We start from the raw sequence: 16,296 nt of genomic DNA on the forward strand, positions 1-16,296 counted from the left end.
GAATGCCTCCAGGGATGGGGCATCCACAGCCTCCTTGGGCAACCTGTTCCAGTGCTTCACCACCCTCTTTGTGATGGCTTTCTTTTTTTAATTAATGATGGCAGTGATGGTGAGATTTCCCCCCTCCCACCCTCCAATGCCATTTGATCCCACCATCAGCAGGTCCTTTCATTTTGCAGCATGTTATATATGGGTTGAACTCCACCACCTCTAATAGCCGCCTCCCCAAACCTTGTGGTTCTCAGACAGGGCCAACTGCCCTGCTGTAATTTAGCTCTTAATCATAACTGAAGCCACCCTGTGAGGGGGGAGAGGCCTGAAATTGCAGGCAGTTCCACATCCAAGAGAAAGGTTGCAAATCCGGCTGGCCAGGAGCAGCAGGATGCATGGGTGAGGGGTTCCACTGAGCTTTGTTTGCAAAAAGAAAGGGAACAATGAATGCTGAACAGGTCCCTTTGCTCCTATATCGCCCTTGAAGCATCCTGCTGGGGATGGCGTCCTGTGCAGGAGGTAGAAGAGGGTTACATTCCTAAATATCCTATAAGGTGGACAAATCTAAGGCACTATGAAACCTCTTTTGGTGTTCTCCAGGCAGGAAAAGCCTGTTTGGTTTGTGTGGAGCCAGGAGTTGGACTCAGTGATCCTTATGGGTTCCTTCCAACTTGGGATATTCTGTGATTCCATGTTTCCTGGTGGATGGAGGGGAAGGCATAGATGCTGTAGGATTGCTGTGCCCTGCAGAGGGCAATGCACTGCCACACAACCCAGCCCTGCTGTGGGGACAGGCCTGGGGACATCTCCCAGCAGGTCCCACGAGAGACTCAGGGACTCAATTCATCCCCAGAATGGGTGCTCAGAGCTTCCACACAGGCTGAGTGGAGAGGAACAACTTTTATTTGATGGGAAGATGGAAGATGTGAGGAGGAAAGACATGTGGAAAGGGGGTTGCTGGTGGTACCTCTGAATCTGGCACCTTAACAGGTGGCTGAGGGCTCTGGCAGATCAACGTGCAATATTTTTTCTGTGCCTTCCAGAGATGCGCACACATCCAGGCCATATGAATAATTCATTTCAACATCAGCTGCTTACCCTTTTCTCCAGCAAAAACTCCAGTCTCCTTCCCCTGAGTAGGTCTGATGCATCCCAGGAAACAGGTGATGCCCACAGTCTCCAGTCATCCTTCGTGGGGACCATGTATCTCACCAGGCATATTCCCTAGAGATTGGGACACTTTTCACACTAAGGGATAATATGGCTGGGGCAGCTACTCCTTACCCCATGTATTTAATGAGAAAAAGTATATTGGGATGGAGCTGTGGTGTGTGGGGATGGAGATGCAACATGTTGGGATGGAGTCACATTGTGTAGGGATGAAGATGTAGGGTGTTGGGTTGGAGCTGTAGTGTGTTGGGATGGAGATACAATGTGTTGGGATGGAGTTGTAGTGCGTTAGGATGTAGCTGTAGTGTATTGAGATGGAGATACAGTGTGTTGGGATGGAGTTGTAGTGTGTTGGGATGGAGATACAATGTATTGGGATGTAGCTGTAGCGTGTTGGGATGGAGTTGTAGTGCGTTAGGATGTAGCTGCAGTGTGTTGGGATGTAGCTGTAGTTTGTTGGGATGAAGCTGTAGTGTGTTGGGATGGAGATACAATATTTTGGGTTGGAGCTGTAGTGTATTGGGATGAAGATACAGTGTGTTGGGATGAAGATGTAGTGTGTTAAGATGGAGATACAATGTGTTGGGATGGAGTTGTAGTGTGTTGGGATGGAGATACAGTGTGATGGGATGAAGACAAAGTGTTTAGAAGATGCATTGGGATGGAGACACATTGTGTTGGGATGGAACTGTTGTGTGTTGGGATGCAACTGTAGTGTGTTGGGATGGAGATACAATATTTTGGGTTGGAGCTGTAGTGTGTTGGGATGGAGATACAGTGTGATGGGATGAAGACAGTGTGTTTAGAAGATGCATTGGGATGGAGATACAATGTGTTGGGACACAGTGCAGTCTCACATTGCTCAGCTGGAGTTTTCTACCCCACAGTTCATGCATTCCACAACATCTTGCTGTCCTGTGGGCATTTCTGGTGTAGAAATTTGGGATTTGCGATCTGGGACACCTGTCCCAGTATGGGTTGAATCAGCCTAGCTAAACATGGAGGTCTGCCCTTTAAGCATCTGTTTCCAAGTTAGAGGTCATTGCCTCATGCCGTGCCCCATGGAGATGTGGATACCAGTGCCACACTGCAATTCATCACTCCAATCATTAATAGTGTCATTAAAAATGCTTCCCTTAATTAAAGGGAAGGATAGAACAACAGGATGTTTGCAGGGCTAGCTGAAATGAAATATGGGCAGTTCTACAAATCTCAAAAAGGCTGAGGATGAGGATGCTATTTCCCTCCAGCAGAGCAGCTCAGCCTCCCTTCATCCTCACCCATCTACCCCATGGGCACCTACCCTGTCTCTCCTACGCACAGGGACGATTTTGGGGCATTTCATCAGCTGCCCATGGCGTCACGTCCTCCTCCAGCACTGCCTTTATGGGCCGGAAGGAGGAGTCCACAGCACAGTGAATTAAAAGCCAATTCTTTAAAACAGTGTTCTGAAGGTTTGGAGTTGAATTATTATTTATAATGCCCCGGGGGCACTGTGTAATTTATGGACAGGTATGAAGACAAGTAGGCGCTCAGACATGGGTATGAGACCAGTGTGAATGCCGAGATAGAGAGATAGATAGTTGGATAGATGGAGATAAGCTCTTTGGCCAGTAGAGCTGGAGATTGGAAAGCTTCTATAGATCTGAGCTGTGCTAGGGTCAGAGCTACTATCCCTATGCTCCCATTACACAAAAAGTCATCCCAAATATGGTTCAAATTGTTTGTTTACTTTTTGTTTTTTTTTAATTAATTTATCCCAAGCGCAAGTTAAAAAAAAACAAAAAGGAATTGCTTTGTTGTTGCAATTTGCTGCTAGGCATTCCTATGTGTGCTAATGATAAGTATTAATTAAATAGCTTGCTGTTGTCTTTTAAATGCAGTTCTTTCAGGCTGTAATTAAACACAGACACCCAGCCCTTTCTGTCTGCATAGAAAGAGGCAGGAAGGCCTCCGAAGCGCTGCTCTTCTTTCCTTGTAGCAGGAGAAGTGGAAAATGAGGCAAAACCAGTTTCCACTGCAAACTCACCACCCTGTGCATGTCCTTCATGGGGAGAGCAAGCAGCCAAAGGAAATTAAAGGAATGCAACTTCCAAGATACCAGCCCTGCAATCAAAGTAAGTTTCTATGCCCTTAAGATTTTTCAGCTTCATGCATTTTAAAGGTGGAGGAGATTACTTTGCTTGATCTCCAGTGCGAGGCAGGCTGTTGTGTACAACACTGCCGTGTTCATCGAGCCCAGCAACTTGTTGGCTGGTGAATGTTTTGATGTGAAGATCTACAGATAAGTGTCCATCCCTCCTACTCACTTCTTTGGGCTTTTTCTAACTGGCTGTACTGTGAGTGCCCATCCCAGTGCTGCTCCTGCGGTCAGTACTGAAGGTGTGGGGTGAGCTGCCCTCACCTCTCTGCCTTCCAACAGAAACTCAGCACAAACGCCCTCTAGAAATGTAAATTAAAAAGTCAGATGCTCACAGGATGGAAAGCAACCCCTTAAATGAAATTCTTTGTGATGCAGAGTGGCACCTACACCCAACGCTACTCCTGACTTAAAGATATCCTAGCTTCACTTACCTGAAAAGCTGCTGCCCACTGACATATGCACAAAGGGATGCTGCATTATTTAGAGCAGTGGCTGGTCCAGCAGCACAAAGGTGCCAGGTGGGGATTTTCCCCAATTATTTCTGTTTTAGAAAGGAAAGAGAAAAGGGAAGAAAAAAAAAAAAGAAAAAAAAAAACGAAAGGAAAAGAAAGAAAAGCTGTCTGTGTTTGGAAACTATATACTTAATTGAAAAGGGATTTGGGCTTGTTTGGGTTATAATAAAATAATTTGTTCCACCATAATGAGCTGGTTTTGACCAGATACTTCAAAACCTATTTTGAGTTAAATGTAGATACATACTTTTAAACCCAAAGGATTCAGTTTTACTCAAAATGGCTGAAATCGTATTTAATGTAGGACAAAGGGAGCAAAAGGGATTATTACAAAAATTTGGGAAATTTGAAACTCTTTAAAGCACCACGTCCAGTGAAAATGGTGCATTACTGTGAAGGATTCCCTCCTCCTCAAATTTGCAATGTCTGAATGGAGGAGGAAGTGATGTGAGGAGAAATCATAGAATTACAGATTCATATAATCATTTGAATTGGAAGAGGCCATCTAGTCCAATTCCCGTGCAATGAACAGGGACACCTGCAGCTCCATCAGCTGCTCAGAATGGGACCCTTTGCAGCTGCAGACTTTTGAGGGTCTCCTGCTGCCCGTGGGCACTGCTCACCCTCAGCCCATCCCTATCCCCACTTCCCTGTGGAGTGCAACCATCCCAGCTCCGGGATGCTAGCAGGGATTAGGCACTGTGCTCCTTCAACCCCTCACATGCATTCGATGGTTTAGTTGTTATCTTTAAGATAATTACAGGCCAGGGGCAGCGAGCAGGAAGAGTCCTGCTGATTCACACTGGGTCTTGTGCACAGTACGGGAGATTTACCCCAGAGTGAGTGGGGTACCCTGCAGAGAGCATCTCCTGACCGGGGCTGTAGGGTTAAATGGCTTAGCAGGTTGGACACCAACCCAAACTGTTAGAATCATAGAATCATTTGAGTTGAAAGGGACCACTAAGGATCATCTGGTCCAACTCTCCTGCAATGAACAGGGAAACCTACAGCTCCATCAGGTGCTCAGAGCTCCTCCAGCCTCACCTTGAGTGTCTCCAGGGATGGGATCTCCACCATATCTCTAGACAACCTTTTCCAGAGCTTTTTTACCCTTATTGTAAAAAGCTTATTTTCTTATATCCAATCTAAATCTCCCCTCTTTTATCGTAGAATCACAGAGTCATTCAAGTTGAAAAAGACCTCTAAAATCATCTAGTCCAACCCATTCCCAGCATGCCCACTAACCATGTTCTTAAGTGCCATGTTTCTTCAATTTCTTGAACACCTCCAGGGACAGTGACTTCACTACTAGGTAACCTATTCCCTAGGTAACCTATCCCAGTACCTGACCAATCTTTCTGAGAAGAATTTTTTCCTGATATCCAATCTATTGTTTCCCAGCCCACTGACCAGTTAGGGTGGGCTGTGGTAAGGGCCAAGGGCACCAGCACACAACCCCAGAACTCATCAGAGTGAATAATACTTGTGGGCTTTTTAAGGAAATTATGATATATCCTGGTCTCTGGCTATTCATTCTCCACATTCAGAGAAAACATCTTCCTGAATTTTAAGCAGACATCCCAGTCCCTCCTAAAGCAGAAGGATCAGTGGTGGGCTATGGCTCATGCTTAAAGGACCTGGGAGAAGCCCATGACTGCTGCTCTGATGGATTGAGCAGCTGGAGCAGGAGATGAGGAGCAATCTCCTCATCATCCTAGCACCTTCCCTAACTCCATCAAGCCTGAAATATTTCCTGCCCAAATGGAAACCACCCCCAATATCCACTTGTTCTTGAGATCTACAGCCAGTGTGATACTCAGCAAGGGATCCTTGCACGTTCATTTGCAGTAGACTGTGTATTTTAAAATGAAGATGAAGCTTCAAATATTCATTCAAAGACTAGAATTTGCTCTCATTCATGCTGCTGGTTGCAGAAAACCTCGTGGCATGCGAGGGTCAGGCTGGCTGCAGGCATTGAGCCCAGCAGTTAACGAAGGGGTAAGGGAGGGCTCTGCACACTGAGTGCGTGATTTGGTTTAGTGTTTAACCCATAAAATTCCTTTAAAGAGCACTTTCCTTCAACTGCCTCCCTTTTCTCTCCCTAGCTCCTAACCTGCAAGTAAACCCAGTGGGAAAACAGGGAAATTACTCAAACATTAAAACATGATGAAAATGGTGCAGGCAGAGGGGATGAAGATTTGTGACCCCTGGTCAAGTTCTACAGACCCACTTAGCACTTGCAGACTGCATTTATTGGACCCAAACCCACCCAAAAGCAACTCCTGGTATCCCAGAGGCCATTCCCCACGCATCCCAAACTCGGTTCCCCATGCATCCTTGCTTTCTTCTGCCATACATTGCATTGGCAGAGGCTGAGATAATCAGCTAATGCTTTATTGCCTTCTATCCCTGTTTCCCTCACAGGCATCTGTATTTCTGAGCACGTCTGTAGCATTTGCTAATAAAAGCAGCTCTAGTAACGACATGCTTACTCCCCAAGACAAAATTGCCGGGCCTGCCGTTATCTAACAAACTCATTTTGGCACAGCCTCTTGTGCAGGAGCCATTTCTGCCCATTCATGGGATTATCAGCCATCTCTGCAGCCAGCCCCAGCCCTCTCTCATTCCTACTTAATTGGTGTGAAATTGGAGCAAGTTCTCAGGTGATAATGTGTTTGCATTTACTGCTTCACTGAACCACCCTCGCCACTCAATCCCAGCTTCATTAAAGCCTCAATCGGAGCTTTTGCTCCTGGCTGTGAGCTTCAAACCCTATTTCCTGCACGGCAGACACACAGCCTAACACATGTCAGGCGGACAGCTTGAGCAGTAACAAGAGGGATCCGGCTCGGGCAGTGCTCTGGGAAAATCACCTCCGCATCGAAGCGGTGCTTGGAGTCCTCACGATGGCGTTCTGTAGGGCTGCTGGCTGACGCTCGCTCTTGGCAAGGCATATTTTGTGCCCTATAATTATCTTTGATTAATGAATTAATTTTATTTTTTTTATTTTTATTTTTTTTTTCTCTTGCAGCACTTTGAAGATAAAAAGCATTCACCCGAGTTCTGTGATTAGTATTTAAAGACTCCAACGAAATATTTGTAGGCAGAAAAACCTAACCAAGGAATGCTTATGTTTGGGCATTGAATGGGGGCCTGTTCACAGGGACGGATTCCACAGTTATTATTAGCAATAAGGTTATCTTTTGCATCATCTTTTTATGCACAACACTCTATTGGATTCCACCCTCCCATTTTGCGTGAGCCCTGGGGCAGAAGGCATACAAATTAGAACGGGTTCAAGCCTTACAAGTGTTTTTCATGTAACCAGGGTTGAAGTTTGGTGAGATCTGTGGCAGTTATATTTAGGATCATTTGGAAGTGTTTTGGTGCATGTTGGGTCCCATGGGATGCTCAAGGGCTGGGGAGAGAATCGTGATGTCCAGAGGAGTTTTGGCTTTGCCAGAAAGTGACAAGTTACAGAACGTGAGAAAACAGCCTCAGGTTGTAACAGGGCAAGTTTAGAGTGGATATTAGAAAGGATTTCTTAAATTAAACAGGTGGACAGGCATTGGAACAGACTGCCCAGAGAAGTGGTGGGGTCCCCATCCCTAGAAGTATTTAAGATGTGTGGATGTGGCACTAAGGGACACGGTTAGTGATGGCATTCAGTAGGTCAGATTGATGGTTGGACTTGGAGATCTTGAAGGTCATTTCCAACCTAGATGATTCCATGACTAAATAAAAACATTGCCATGCACTGGGGATTTATGTGATACCCAATGGGTGTCAAATCAGGCACAGGAAAGGATGATCCTATGCAGGATGTGGCTCCAAGCATCTCCTTGCAGTGTGATATTGCACAGGTCTGGACATGGCTCTGGGCTTGGACAAGTCTGGATACAACACACTGAGAAGCCTGGCAGCATATTTTGGAGATCTAGTGCTCAGGTAGGAAAAGAAGCTTTGTGCCAGGTTGGATGTGCCCAAGAGGTCCCACCTGTCCATAGAATTGGGCTGGGGGAGATTACTTGATTCAGGCATGAGAGCAGAGAGCAGCTGCTGCTTGATTTAATTGCCTTTCTAGTTCTTGGGGATCTGCTTAAAGCTGAAGGTAGGAGTTGAGGTTTTGGTGGTGTTGGTTTTGTGTTATTATTATTATTTTTTTAATGTGTAGTGGGTGTGATTTTCAAGCAAACTTTTCTCTGGTGCATCTCCATCATCAAGAGCTCCATGATGCCCGCAAAAGCCTCCCTTTGAAGCCCTCCCCGTTCATCTCCCCAGAGCCATCCACTGAGCTCCGGGGGTGGGAGGAAGCAAAGCCAGATTAGGTAACATGAGTTCCCTGCAGCACCCTATTCTTCTTGGTCACCCCAAAGCCCTCCCTGAAAATCCCAGCACCCTGCCTGGGTGCTGGCAGAGCTGAAACATATCAAGGTGCGTTAAAGGGTGGCCAACGATCCCCTCTAGCCTGGTTTTTAAAGAAAGTATTTTGTAGTTGGTTTTTTTCTTTGTGACTAAACATGGTTATTAGGCACTGAGTGCATCATTAAGCCTGTTATTAAAAGTAAGCACGTTAATCAGAATAGACTGGTGCGCAGCAAGCCCATCCACGGTGCTGGACCCTCTGGAAAAGTCATTATCATTTGTATTTAAAGTGAACGTAGTTAAGAACATATTGGACTAATTCAGGGCCTTAGAGTTATTAAAATGACTACCATTAAAAATAAATATGTTAAGCAGAATATGTTGCATAATTAGAATGATTACAGTGTTTACTCTGATTGTCTTTTATGCTGGCCTCTCACTTAGGAGGTTATTTGTATGTATATACAAAATATAAGTTATACATACATAGTTGGTAATGTTTCTAACTGTATTTATTTGGTTATCTGCCGTGTTAAAATACCTCTGTAGGAGAAACTCGACTTCCTTGTTGCAGGATGAGACAGAGCCCTAGCAGGATGAAGCCTTGGACAAAACCTCGAAGAGAAAAATAAATAAATCTTGGCTACCTGTAAGTTCTGTGGCTGTGGTCCAGTGTCCGTTGAGTGGGAACCTTTCATTGACTTTGCTGTGCTGGGTCAAGCCTCAAGAATGCGCCTCCTGCTTTGATGGTTTCACTATTGGTAGGTCAGCTTGGAAAATCAGAAAATCAGGAGCTTTGCTTTCCACGGTCAGTTCCCAAGCTGAGATCCACCATGCTTTGTTGACTCTCACGTTGACTTGCTCTCAACCTGTTCTCTGTGACTCACACGTCCCCAGGTTGGGGGTGGAACAATTTCCTCATCATGGGGCTTCCTCAAACTGGGATGCTGGGCTTTTCCTGGGACAGGAGGATTGGATGGTTTCTCCCAGTGGTTTTGGACCAATTTTTGGTGGAGTGCTTTTTTTTGCATTACCAGAATCTGAGACCTGTGATGTCTTCTATCATGGTCCTTGCATAGGAAGGTGGCTCCAGTGCTGGACCAAGCAGGTGGGGCTGTTGTCTCATATGATAATGTAACAGAATACAGTATAATAAAGTATTTACCATATATAATACATGTAATGTATAGAATAAAGAACATAACAGGAAGTTGAGCTTTATTTCATTTCTGAGCTCACATAGGAGGCATCATGCTGAGTGCTGTTACCTCTTGGATATTTGCATGAGAACTGAAGCTTTCATGACGTCAAGAAGGACCACTAAGAGATAATCTCAGCCCTTATCACCCAGGCCAAGGTACTTTCTCCCATAATCCTCTGAGTGCTCCAGTAACTCCAACAGCTGTCAGCATCAGAGAAAGCAGACCACAGATCAGGGTTGAAAAACTATATCAAGAAATCGAATGGCATAGGGGATAAACCTTGAAGGGCAGCCTGTTGGAAGGGTTTAGCTCTGTTCATTAATTGCAGTGAAGAGAGTAAGGATCAATTAAATTCGGCATTGGGCAGTGTGTTCACCTCCAGCCCTTTTCCCAGGGGTGCTTGGGGTCTGTCCCTGGTGCTGTGGCCACTCCAACTGCAGTCTGCAACCAGCAGGGTTACCCTGGATGTCTATGGGGGTCTCAGGCTGCCAGTGCATACCAACCTAGCATGTGGGTCACTTACATGACCACCACTTTGACTCCATGGGTGTTTCTCAAGCTGAAATAATGCTGAATGTTCATTGGCATAAGAGAGATAACGATCCACCCTTTGCTTTCTAGGAATAAGGTTATAAATGTCAGTAGATGGCACTATTTCTTCTGTGATAAATGCAGTTTATTCCTGTTTCCCACCAGGAATCTGAACCGTGAGCTGGACCTGGCAGGAGAAGAACTGGGACCTCGGGGTCTGTCTGGTTCAGCCCCATGCTCAAGCAGGACCACCCAGAGTAGAATGCCCTGCACCATGTTGAGGAGAAGGACCAGGCTGGAGGCAGTCTGCTTCCCAGGAGCCCCCTCAGCCCTGGGAAGAGCCTTGTGGTGGGATCTGGGGTGGGCAATGGTCAACCAATGCCAGGAGCCAGTCAGAGGGTCTCCGGGATTTTCTGCAGAGACCTGTCCTCCTGAAGGCTGCTTTCATGTTGGGTTTGGTGCCCAATGGGGAGTGAACAATCCCCAGCCCAAACCTCAGGCACTGCTTCCAAACCACGACACTGCTTGCTTTCTATCTATCAGTTTTTTTTTTAGCATTGAAATTTGGTGTTTATTGCTAATTCTACAGGTGGAAATGGAGGAGAGAACAGCTTCTGTGCCTCTGCCTGCTTCTCTTCACCTGCACTCAGCTTCACGTTGACATCTCTGTGATTGTCACCCCCGGATGCTCTTGGCTGCAGAGATACCTCCATCCATGGGTTATTTGGAGATGACCCAAGCTGTGGCTCACCACCCTTACAGACTCTATGGGTAGCTAATATCAGTTGGAAACTCATCGTCCAGCCCTTGGGGAAGGTCAGGACCCTGGGGTCACTGCTTCCTGCCCCATGGGCTCTGGCCCTACCTATTACATGCCAATGGCTGGGTGGGGGTCACCCTCCTCCTTATTGAAACAGACTGCATCTCTGAGAGGTGCTACCAAGCACAACTGAATATTTAAATAATGAAACGAAACCCTGCTGGTGGGAGTACAGCTGCTATTACACTTATTATTTAATTGTGGCGGTGTTTCAGAGCCCTAGGCATGCACCTGGACCCCTCGTGTTAGGTGCTGTACAAACAGGACGGAGGAGAAGACTTTGGCGTTTAAAGGCACTGAGTCATTCCTTCGCCCTCTCATCTGAAACCTCAGCTTTGTCTAAAACCTTTCAGATTTTGTTTAATGGGTGCAGCTAATGGTGAGGTAATCAGGGAGCCTTTCGACACAAACGGAGCCATCAGTGGGCTGGATGCCTTTTGATCTCACTGCAGAGCAAAGGCACTGTGAGGAGAAGCCGCATGATGGGGTGATGGGGTACCAGGAGATGCTGAGCTCCCACCACACCACGAGTAGGTGGCTTAGCCCAGCTCCAGGATGCTTTTCCCATGCCAAGATCCCTGTGCTGGGTCCAATCCATGGAAGAGATGGGAAGCATCATTTTTATGTCCTCTTTGTCCTAGTGCTACATCCCACATCATGAGCACATGCCCACTGCCACTCAGGTGCCACCCAAGAGGAGATGAGAGCCACATAGGGTTACCATTTCTCTCGATGGCTGTCTGTGCAAGCATAGCTGCTGGATTTCACCCCACTGTCCGTGAACACACTCAAACTGAATGGTGGGTGCAAGCCATGGTCTCTGGGATATTCTGTTCCCATCTGGCCTGCTCCATCCCAAAAGAAAGGAAAGAGATCTCCACCAGAACATGTCCAACAGAGGCCCTGGGGTGGGCTGGCTGATGTCTGCTGTTAGCCATGGCTGTCCCTCCTGTGGCTATGCAAGCAGTGCGAAACCAGGCCAAGGCAGAAGTCCTCTTGGCTTCTTCTCTCCAGAGGATGACTTCACCCCAAGCCCTTGCTTTGTCAACATCTGTGAGCTGGGCCGATAGTTCTACAATGTCAGAGGCCCTATAGTGAATGCATGAAGTTGTTATAATTGTAGGTACATTCTTTTGCACTGATTTTTGCTTGGCAAGCCAGCACAAGCCCCATGAGCAGGACTTCTTTCTCTTCCTGCTGGCTTGAGCTGGGGCTACATCAAGAGATCAGTTCTGAGAAACAGGCTTGGTGTGAGCAAACACCATCAATCTCCGTGCTCATGGTAAGGCAATATCCTTTGAACAAGCCTTGAAAGAGTGTGTTTATAGGTGCTGCACAACAAGCAGCAGAGTTAAGAGATGCCCCCCTCCTTTTCAGTTTTGGCCAACTCGTGGGAGAGGAGCAAGGGATTGATGGAGGTAGATTGGGTCCTGCTGTCAGTTTGGAAACACCATTGCTTTTAGTAGGTACAATACAAAGAATAACAGGTATCACAGTTGATTTACAGCATAAATGATCATTTGGATAAACACCAATTTTATTATAAGGAAATTAAATGGGTAACAGGGTAATCCAACTGATTCAAGAAAATGACTGTTGCAATTACATAGTTCAGTGGGCATGGTGGGAATGGGTTGATGGTTGGACTAGGTGATGTTAGAAGTCTTTTCCAACCTTAATGATTTTATTATTCTATTCTATTCTATTCTATTCTATTCTATTCTATTCTATTCTATTCTATTCTTCCATGCTCATGGATAAAGCTCTAGTTGAGCCCAGATGCATCCTATTCAGCAACAAGGGTGAAGTTTGCTGTGGTGCTTTGCATTAAACATAATGACCGAGACAGAGAGGTACCAGGCTGGGAGATCAAGCCAGTCACAAAGAAGCTTCTCCACAAAATATCGAGGTAGTTCTGAAAAGTGACATCTCTCTTGGGCTTTAGGTTAGGGTGAGGAACTTAGACTAAACACCCACCTTGTTCTGGGAGATGTTATTCACCACTGTTGTCCCTTCTGCCCTGAACTGTCACCAGCACAGGCAGGGATGTCCCTATGGTGATTATCTTTTTTTTTTTTTTCCACTCCTCAAACTCATTTTATGGGACTTTCACCCTAGTTCCATCTGGGCCTCAGTTATCTTTGTTTTTAATGCAGAAATGAAAATCTTTATCTCACCCAGCTTCAATCACCAACAGTGGGAACGATATATCTAAACGCAGGTATGTAAAAGGCATAGGGGTCTTGATATACTCCCTTTGTAGCTGATGAAGATCTAATGTGTACAGCCAGTGTACAGCCAGTCTTAAAGCAATTGAAAGCACGTGGGGTGAGTTGCACTTCTATAGGGCCTTTGGTGGCTACAGAGGTTGCTGAGTTACCTGCTCAGCTCCAGTAGTTAGCACTGCAGAGACTGACTGGTGAGTGATGTGAATGGCACCCTGGTCCCATCTGGGTGCTCCATCAGTAGTGAGTGGAACAAAATACACACATCCCCAGGGCAATTCAGTGTCCTTGCCCTGGACATCTCAGAATATGAAGCGGGGTGTTCCTCAGGGCTCGCCTGTCTCCTGCTGTAGGCTGTAGAAATGCCACAAATAGTTTCTAGGAGGTAGGTCAGGGAGGAGCATCCTCCCACCAGGCTGCTGGGAGGCTCATAAGCATAGGCCCACTGTGAGGCAGGGCAGGCCAGGGCCTGATGTTAGCTTCCTGCCCCGTGCCCTCTGCCCGTCCCCTGTGCCCTACCAACACATCCAGGGACTCCCTGAACTTGGTGGGAGGGATCAGATTGGGGTCCAGTATGTCCAGCAAAGAATGCTTAGGGACCAGCACATGGTCGTGGGAGAAGGCCTTTTGCATCTCTTGCCTCTCTCTCTGGATCCAAACAGGTGATGCTTGGGGAGTTCCTGGGAGCTGCAGTCCCTGTCTGCTTCCATGCTGGTGTGGTCAGGGTGGTGGTATCTGCAGGTGGGGCCTGCCAGGCCAACAGCAATTTGCTTGGGTTCACGATGACTCTGCTGTGTAAGACTGAACTCATCCTTGGCTTTCAGTGACATCAGTGGGTTTTGTGCCAGCTCTTAGTACTGGGACTAAAAAGAGACATTCAGAACTTCCCAGCAAGAGATAACCATCCCAACACGAAGAGCTGTGGGTGGTGAGATGTTTCTCCTGCCCTCAGCTGGCGCTCCCAGGCTCAGCATGCCCAGCAGAGCTGGGGGTGAGGTGCCGTGTGAGTGTCCCAGTGCCCATGGTGCTCCACTCTGCTGCCCTTTATCTGCAGATCACTCTATGCTAACAAGGCACACGTACAATGTTTGTATGTGCATGTGAGAGATACTGTGCTGAATCCTGGCCAAGAGAGAAAAATCATTAGTTACAGGCTCTGCAGGACTGAACTTGATGAGGAACTTGGGGCTTTGCCCCGACAGCGCTAAGCGCCGGTGCATTATTCAGTTTGTGGCTATGTTGATTTGCAGATCTAATCGCTCCAACAACACATACAGAAAATTAATTTGGATGCAGGCCTGGTTTCTAGAGAAAGTTGGACCTAAAGGCGGGAGGTTGGTCGTGTGGCTGAGGCAAAGACCCAGGCTGGGGAGTATCTCATTCCCAGCTCTTGAGCCTCATGGAGGAGACGGGATGAGAATGGAGCGGCAAGGAGCCGCTGAGGTTAGTGGGACTCAAGCATGTGATAAATGGACTTCATCCCTGTTGTGTCTTCCTAAACTGATGCCCTAATCTCTCAGTCCTGGCTGTATTGTTATCTTCTGTGTTGGTGAAGGAGGAGGTGGGTGAAGAGAGGTTGCTCATCTCTCCCCACCCAAGGGGAGGCCCCCAATCCCAAGGATTATCAATTCAGAGGATTGGATGGTGTAACTCCTTGCTAAAATGACATCTAGAGGAAAAAAAAAAAAGAGAACACAACCACTATTCTTGGAATCCTGGAGCCTTCATCCCTTTTCCTCCTCCTCCTCTCGCTGATGCAGCTTCTTGCATTGGAAATCAGCCTCTTGCCCCAGTGGAGAATATTGGGTTGAGCAGAAAGGTCTCATTGGCTTGGGGAGGAGGACACTTGGCTTTGGGATGTCCCCAGCACTGGAGGATGCTCTCTGCCCTCAGTCTGCATGAGCCTTTGCTAGAAGGGCTGGTGCCCACCGTAAGCACCCTGCTCATCTTAAATTACCTGGAGAGCACTCTCCCTGCTTTTGATCATGGACACCTTACCGTTTCCTTTGGCCCTGGGCATGCTGAATGGCTCCCTTTTTAAATGGGATTTAAGAGGGCATTAGGGACTAATTAGGTCTAATCAACAGCAGTGGCTGTTTTAGACCTGGTGCCTCCAGTTGACATCAAAGGGCGGAGGAGATGGGGTGAAGCTGGAGGAAACGTTATCAGCAGCAGGAAAGACTTAAACTCTGCCAAATCCCTCCCTGGCAGGGGCTTAGTGTCCCTAATCCCTCCATGGCCAGGAGGCAGGGAGGTGCCTTGGTCCGTCCCACTGGACGGAGAAGTCCCTGTGGGAGCCCAGCATCACTGCTACTGTTTCTAAAGGGTCACCTCCTCTCTGCCATCTGGCATCCCCAGGCTGGGGTGGTCTGAGATCCTGAGATGTGGGTCACCAGCATGGAGATCACAAGGGAGGAGGAGCTCAGAGAAGGGGGTACGGGGACATTTTCAGGGCTGGAAGGTGAGAGGCACCTATTTGCCTCCCCTGGTGGCTTCCTTGGATGTATGCAGGGATGCTCATATGTGCCGTATGCAGAGCTCTGACCAAGACAGGACTTAGTATAGATCTGATACACCAAACTGCGGTGTGACTCCAATCACAAACAGCTAATCTAAAACACAATGATTTCTCATCATTTTCTGCACGTCAGGGGGACATCCACTGTAATTTCTGGATGGGTTAGGCAGGGGGGGATGTTACGACTATCATGTCCTTTTAGTGGAAAGCCAGATCTCAACGACAGCGTTTGGGAGAGCGCACGGAAAACAACAGCTATTTATGGGGTTATGGACGCAAATGCCCTTGAATGATACAAACCGTCTTAAGGGGAATTTTTGCGGCTGATTAAGCGTAACCACAAAGCTTCAAGAAAACATGTGTTTATTTTAAGTAAGTAATGTTGATTACTAATGAGAATACTTAGTAGATATGATCAAAGGTAGCTGAAGTGCCGTCATGATATCAAAGACTGAGATGGAACACTTAATTTAGATGTTGAAAAGCCAATCTAAGGTGAGCGTCTTGAAAGTAATATCATTAGCAGTATCTAGATTAGACCAGGGTATAAAAAGAGTTGGAGGTAACAGCTTTCAAATCTCCCGTATAAACAGGCAGGTGATGCTGGAGCTGGGGGAGGCGAGTCGGACCAGGCGCCTGAGGTAGGGGATGGAGCATGCATCTGGCACGCTCACCCCTAGCCCCGTTCTGCCATCAGCATTGTGGGGTTTTGGCAGCTGGGTGACTCTTTTCTGTTGCAGTTTGGCCAGGAAGAAAGCTGGAAATGGGTCCCCCAGCCCTGAGCATCTCCAGTGCAGGGCCAAGAAAGGGCTTGTGCTG

Source organism: Meleagris gallopavo, chromosome 4 (assembly GCF_000146605.3).
Source record: "Meleagris gallopavo isolate NT-WF06-2002-E0010 breed Aviagen turkey brand Nicholas breeding stock chromosome 4, Turkey_5.1, whole genome shotgun sequence".
In the NCBI taxonomy this organism is placed as follows: Eukaryota; Metazoa; Chordata; class Aves; order Galliformes; family Phasianidae; genus Meleagris; species Meleagris gallopavo.